Consider the following 7903-nt stretch of genomic DNA (forward strand, 5'->3'; position numbering starts at 1 on the left):
CCTATCTTTCAAAGAGCACACTATTGCTGATACTGTACATTGAGGTACAGCAGAATACAATGTAGGGAAGAGTGGGATAAGTTCAGGCCAAAGGGGTAAGTTGAGCCACCCTTGTTTCTAGGGAAACTATACACAAAATGTATATTTTTACCAAATATTTAGGACGAGGTCATAATTTCATGGAGTCTGTTAAGGAAGAAACCACATGGAAAAAGTGGTAAGCAAGTTATGTGCAAGAAACTGATTTTCACCAAGTCATATTACTTTGTGTTAGAGGTTTCATGATTCTTGTATCTAAACCAAAGTAGATAATTTTACGATTGTTCTATACATCATTTGGGGTCAATATGAGGTCCTAAACCTAGCATGAAATTGCACCCTTGAAGCTGTGTGGGCTAAAATAGTCAAATGTTTGCCTTGGGGTAAGTTGAGCCAATGGTTGAGCCAATCACAAGTTGAGCAACTTGAAGTGTTTTCTTCCCAGGCATAATGCAAGGCATTATCGCTTGGATATGAGACCAGGCCCTGTTGTTATGTTAAAAGTGTTAAGGTGTTCAGCCTGCAATGTGAATTGTGTAGACATGGTTTTAAAAAGGTAGTGGTAATATTTCATTCAGTACAGACATTTGTAGACGGCTTAATTTACCCTCTCCCGGGGCTCAATTTACCCCATACTACAATTTATCTTCTTAAAATCTGATTTTAAACCTAACCTTAACTACACCGCTAACGTTATGCCTAACCCTAACCTGAATTTGGACTTTTGTAGACAATTTTGACTTTGTGGTTGTGCTATCTAGTGGAAACCGTGTTCTTGTCACAATGGGGCTTGGCTTATCCCTGACAAAGTGCAGCCTTTGAGTGATTGACTGTGTCATTGACTAAAAGATTGCTATAACATATGATGTAATTAGCTTTAAAAAAACGATCCATTGCGTTGTAAAATCTGACATGTGTAAGCAACTCCTGGGCAGAGGAACGCGCCCATTGTATGGAATATTACAGTGACGTCATCACTATATTGCCAGAGATGTTTTGTATGGGCATTGCCATGGCCACATTCAAAAGCCATGACGCATCAGTGTTTAGAATGTAAATTTCCTGCTATACTTTCATATACTTTTTCAGTAGTAAATTCACAATTACACACACATTAATAGCTTCCTTTATCCATTTTGCCCACAGTAGGCGTGACAAACGATCGGTCATATGAGCGTCAGTAGCGCCATGTCACCGGGAAACCTCGGCCGCTCGTGAGGATTTTGTAAAGGGATGGCACCGCCGAAGTACATTATAAACAGCAAGGTACAGTTGTAACCAAGTGATACTATTCGTGGTTAGATATTTCAGACTTTCACATGTAATGTTAACTATATATATTTTTTTAACTATATATATTTTTACCAATTAGCCTAGCCAGCTACATTAAACCAGCTGATGTTTAAGCTACGCGCATGATCTCAGACTACGTGGTTCATGGCAAGGGAGCATTTGGTGCTTTCGGGACAACTGGGAACTGGAAAAAACGAAGTTAAACCATGAGTCGGCGATCTTCAGGTCGGAGATCTAAAAAAGCTGCCCAAGTTTCCGAATTGTAATTTCGAGTTGGATGACAGTTCAAAACGATATTTCCAAGTCAGAGCTCGTTTTCCCCCAGTTGTCTTGGACGCATTGAAGTCAAGGATGTCCGTGTTCAGAGTTGTTTTGAACGCGGAAAGTGATTAACTGTATATTTACTAGCAGTCTTTATTCCTATTATTTGTTTATTATTTAGGCCATGGGAGTCCGCTATACTTATTCCATACGACAGTCTTGTTGTTTACCTACCAGTCAACCTACAGTACTACCAAAGCAAGTTTGTTTCAAATAGCCTATAGCTATAGCCTACGTCCCTTTTCAGATCATCTTCGCGATGGATATGTGTTCACGTTTATCCAAGTGTGTCATCAAGCAAACATTCCAAGCTTCTGCGCATGTCCTATCCAACCAAGTTCTGGGTTGGCTAGTGATATATGTAATGCTGGGGATAGGACCAGATTGGCTTGTTCTACAAATCAGTGGTATGATATTTTAGTAGGGCTCTCTGTTAAATAGATGGAGCATTACCATTTACCATAGTAAAACAGAATAACATTGATTACCATGCTGATAATGCTCAAACAGTATATATATTTTTTCTAACTGAACAGTTGGCCTACTTCCCCTTTTAAAATGTGTGTTTGTGTGTGCCACAGCTGCAGAATGGCAGCATAACAAAGGTGCAGTCAGTCAGTGTCCTCTCTGTCAAGATATATTCCGGCACATTAAATTCACTGTAGTTGGCTGAGGCGGCTAACAATAGGCAAAGTCTTCAACCAATTTGACTAACAGGATGTGCGTCTGTTACCTATGTCTCTGACCTACTTGGGCTGATTTGCCCATTTCACTACCCCTTTGGATGTTATTATATCGTTATGGAAATGGATAGAGGGCTAGAGAAGATTTCTGAAGTAGTTAACTCCATTGATTAGAGGTCAGTGGTGCAAGTAATTTCAATTTAGTGACACAGTGTTGTCACAGTATTTGAGGAGCCTGCTGAACACTACCTCAATCCGAGACGAGACATTGATCGATTATGTGATGGAGAGGCATTGAGGGGGTGATAAGCTCACATTTCTCTACTCATTCTAACCCCTTCATCACCAACCAGATAACAGTTGGAGGCCTGTTTAAAATTGTCACTCTGGAAGAAGGCTCAAACAGGTCTCACCAGGGATGTTAGGAATTTGATGATCGGATTTTCTGTTTCTTCTCATACATAAAAATTTAAAAAAACTTGAAATATAATTCATAGAACCGCAAGTGGGTTGACCCATCTGGTCTCTTGGACTAATTTGGGTCTTTGTTTGTTTAAGGATAACACTCTTCTTTACTTTCTCAGCAGCGTGCAACGTCGGTCATTGCTTAATAGCAGAAACATTGAACCCGTCAGTGTGTTTGTGTGTTACTGGATTAATAACCAAGGCCTACAACAACCTGGAATTGTAATACCCATACCAGACATCCATTAGACTAATAGGGTTGAAATGAACGACATTCATTCTAATTACAGGAACTTAAAGGCCTCATTAAATGCACGTCATGGAATCCTTTGACATGTTGCCTTCTGTTTTTTTCTAACAGGTGCTGAATTAGGCTATGGTTTGCCCTGATACATAACGGTAAGAAATGGCATGTGTTGCAACAGTTAAGAATGTATTACTGGAACTGTCTCTTGTGTCCTTACACAATGCATTCTATACTCAACTGTACTACTGTATTGTGGTAGGATAAACTAAGTTTTTTAGGCCTATCGTTGTCTACTTTACGATCGGCCAAACTCACCCCGTGTATTTAATGCAAAGTGTCTGCTCTGAAGCCGAGCTTTATGCATGCAAAACCGGTCTCGTGGTGTGTGTGTGTGTGTGTGGCCTCTGGCAACAGCTTTGCTCATGTGATTCTCTAAGAGATGCTCATCTGATCATTGTCCATGTGACACATGCTGAGAATATTACAACTCCTACAACAGTTAATGTCGGGCAGGAAAATGCTACGTCTTCATTGGATAAGATATCAACTACCAGACTGTATAGCATTGTGACTGATTTGACTTTAGCTGACTACAGATGAGGTACTGTGTTCATATTGTTAATCTGTGTTTCTTAATCTCATTTTCTTTTCACAGACGGTTAACAGAGCAATCAATCAGTTGATTGATTAACCTGAATGACTGTCATCTATTTGTCAGGTAGCAGCAGCGCTTCCCAGACCATCTCCCCCCTAGCCAGCTACTCCACCAACCCTTCAGCCCAGGCCCAAGCCCAGCCATGACAGCCAAGTCGTCCCTGCTCAAGGTGATCCTCCTGGGGGACGGCGGCGTGGGCAAGTCCTCTCTCATGAACCGCTACGTCACCAACAAGTTTGACACGCATCTCTTCCACACCATTGGCGTGGAGTTCCTAAACAAGGAGCTGGAGGTGGATGGGCGCACTGTGACGCTCCAAATCTGGGACACGGCGGGCCAGGAGCGCTTCCGCTCGCTCCGGACACCTTTCTACCGTGGCTCCGACTGTTGTCTCCTAACCTTCAGCATGGATGACAACCAGAGCTTCCACAATCTCAAGAACTGGAAGAAAGAGTTTGCCTACTACGCTGATGTCAAGGAACCCGAGAAGTTCCCATTCGTGATCCTGGGTAATAAGTTGGATGTGCCAGAGAGGCAGGTTTCGGGCGAGGACGCCCGCCAGTGGTGCCGCGACAACGGCGGCCACCCATACTTCGAGACAAGCGCCAAGGACTCTACCAACGTGGCGGCGGCGTTTGAGGAGGCGGTGAGGAGGGTGCTGGCGCAGGAGGAAGGGGGGGAGCACCTCATCCCGACGGACACAATGGAGTTGCACAGGAAGCCGCACTCTGGTGCCTCCTGCTGCTGATATGTAGGGGTGATTACCTTTATTTGACTCTTGAAGGCCCAATGAAGCTGTTTATCTCAATTTAAAATGGGCAAAAATGGATTTTTAGCAAAAAAATATTTCTCAAGCAAGAATATGACTAAGACTGGGAAAACTAGCTGTTATTGGAAGAGGGGTTTGGAACTGTCTTTTGTTATTGGTCTATTAACCAATCAACCGCATAGTGATGTCACCATGGAAAGCTGAAACTCCCGCCCATGCAAACCTGCTGATTATAATGTCCTGTGTAGATTGTATTTTCAACCACCAACTATCAGGAAATAAACTGATCACATTTTTTCACAGTTTTTACAGTGTTTGTTTAATCAGCTGTTATACAATATGAATTTTGACTGCACTGGGCCTTTTTAAAGAGACAGTAGGAGCTCATTTGAACTTCTGCTGCCCAATTCTGGCCAACTTGGCTGTAACTTGTGAGTACTGATGATACCAACGGCCACTTGGTTCCAATTCTCCTTTTTTAGCTGTGGTTAATGCATTCGTTCTGCTCTGTGCTCCTCCCTTGGTTTACACGACTGCATGTGCACGCGGACACACAGCCTGTTCATAACGTCATACACACCGACCCACTTAGGCTATATAAGTTTCATCATACACAGGAGTGTACATAGTTGGGCCTGCTATTTGACATTCCTTTGTGCTGGCGAGAGTGTGTGTGTGTGTGTGTGTGAGTGTTATCAGTGACCACTACGATCAAGAGATTACTTTGTTGTGCATTCCTCCTCCTAAGAGTTGCACTACTACTGTGCTGAAAGACAGATACAGTAATGACTAAGTATTTACATTTTGGTCATAGCAGACGCTCTAATGCAGAGCAACTTAGTAGTGAGTGCAGTACTTTTTCATACTGGTCCCCCATGGGAAACGAACCCACAACCCTGCAAGCGCCATGCTATACCAATTGAGCCGCATGGGAAATATTACATTGTCATCCCATCTATTAAATGGGCTGAATGTGCCAAATTAATATTGTTGATTTGTTAAATCGTATTTTGAATTAACGTTAGTGGTGGTATTCAGTACACAGGCTAACTGAACAACAGTATGTGTTGGGGTAAAACCAGATGGTTCTGTCCAGTCTCCGTCATTGTACAAATGGAAAGAAGATTCTAGTCAAACCCAGTTCTCTGATTATTCTCACTTGATGGGCGATGTGAATTCGAAGCCGTTCATTGGCTGGATCACGTGGTCTATAGTGCAGACCAACGTCTAATGGACTCCCATCAACATCCATAAGTATGTCCAGCATTCATAATGACTGTTAGAGCTTTAACATGTTTAATCTCATCCCATTTCCAGATCAACCGTCAACAGCCTTTTTATAGCCATGTTAATGTGTGTTCAATAGGAATGTCGGCTCACTGAAGCATGTCGATTTTTTTTTTTTAGCTACAAAAACATTTAGCTTTAATTTATTTACAGTCACTCATTATGCGAACTAGTGCACCCGAAGCCTCAGGATATAAGTGCATTAGCTAGCCTAACTGTTCTCGGAGAGTTTGGAAATGAATGGCTTCTTAATGTTATGTTGCCTGGACCTGCACTAACCATTTAGGAATGGAGCAGCAAACCCAGGGCCATAGTTTGTGATAAGTAGGCTATTAGCGGACTTGTGCTATCATGAGTTAACCTTCCGGAAACACCTGAAACACCACCTCTTTAAGGAATACCTAGGATAGGATAAAGTAATCCCCCCTTAAAAGATTTAGATGCACTACTGTTCCACTGGATGTCATAAGGTGAATGCACCAATTTGTAAGTCGCTCTGGATAAGAGCGTCTGCTAAATGACTTAAATGTAAATGTAATGAGTTGTGTGTACTATAGCCCCAAGGAAACCAGTCGTGAATGCATACCAGGTGTTTCTACGTTGTGCTGTAAAACAAGACCAACCATGACATACCAAAAACTGTAAGCCTATTGTAGTTTGTTTCTATGTTAAAAAAATATATATACTCTGCTCAAAAAAAATAAAGGGAACACTTAAACAACACAATGTAACTCCAAGTCAATCACACTTCTGTGAAATCAAACTGTCCACTTAGGAAGCAACACTGACAAATTTCACATGCTGTTGTGCAAATGGAATAGACAACAGGTTGAAATTATAGGCAATTAGCAAGACACCCCCAATAAAGGAGTGGTTCTGCAGGTGGTGACCCCAGACCACTTCTCAGTTCCTATGCTTCCTGGCTGATGTTTTGGTCACTTTTGAATGCTGGCAGTGCTTTCACTCTAGTGGTAGCAAGAGACGGAGTCTACAACCCACACAAGTGGCTCAGGTAGTGCAGCTCATCCAGGATGGCACATCAATGCGAGCTGTGGCAAGAAGGTTTGCTGTGTCTGTCAGCGTAGTGTCCAGAGCATGGAGGCACTACCAGGGGACAGGCCAGTACATCAGGAGACGAGGAGGGCAACAACCCAGCAGCAGGATCGCTACCTCCGCCTTTGTGCAAGGAGGAGCACTGCCAGAGCCCTGCAAAATGACCTCCAGCAGGCCACAAATGTGCATGTGTCTACTCAAACTGTCAGAAACAGACTCCATGAGGGTGGTACGAGGGCCCGACGTCCATAGGTGGGGGTTGTGCTTACAGCCCAACACCGTGCAGGACGTTTGGCATTTGCCAGAGAACACCAAGATTGGCAAATTCGCCACTGGCGCCCTGTGCTCTTCACAGATGAAAGCAGGTTCACACTGAGCACGTGACAGAGTCTGGAGACGCCGTGGAGAACGTTCTGCTGCCTGCAACATCCTCCAGCATGACCGGTTTGGCGGTGGGGCAGTCATGGTGTGGGGTGGCATTTCTTTGGGGGGCCACACAGCCCTCCATGTGCTCGCCAGAGGTAGCCTGACTGCCATTAGGTACCGAGATGAGATCCTCAGACCCCTTGTGAGACCATATGCTGGTACGGTTGGCCCTGGGTTCCTCCTAATGCAAGACAATGCTAGACCTCATGTGGCTGGAGTGTGTCAGCAGTTCCTGCAAGAGGAAGGCATTGATGCTATGGACTGGCCCGCCCGTTCCCCAGACCTGAATCCAATTGAGCACATCTGGGACATCATGTCTCGCTCATTTTGACCTGTTTTAAGGACATTACATCAAGGTTGGATAAGCCCGTAGTGTGGTTTTCCACTTTAATTTTGAGTGTGACTCCAAATCCAGACCTCCATGGGTTGATAAATTTAATTTCCATTGATAATTTTTGTGTGATTTTGTTGTCAGCACATTCAACTATGTAAAGAAAAAAGTATTTAATAAGAATATTTAATTCATTCAGATCTAGGATGTGTTATTTTAGTGTTCCCTTTATTTTTTTGAGCAGTATATATATATATACATATATATATATATAGTTGATAATTTGACAAAAGACAGTTATGTCACCAGTATTCAAATGCAAACCAGTCATTTT

General features: G+C 43.0%; 1 pseudogene; it reads left to right on the forward strand.

The window, feature by feature from the left end:
- The first annotated feature begins 7 nt into the window (after positions 1 to 7).
- LOC115129746 (ras-related protein Rab-9A-like) lies at positions 8 to 4777 on the forward strand (annotated as a pseudogene).
- The last annotated feature ends 3126 nt before the right edge of the window (positions 4778 to 7903 follow it).

The sequence above is a fragment of the Oncorhynchus nerka genome, linkage group LG5 (assembly GCF_034236695.1).
Source record: "Oncorhynchus nerka isolate Pitt River linkage group LG5, Oner_Uvic_2.0, whole genome shotgun sequence".
Lineage (NCBI taxonomy): Eukaryota > Metazoa > Chordata > Actinopteri > Salmoniformes > Salmonidae > Oncorhynchus > Oncorhynchus nerka.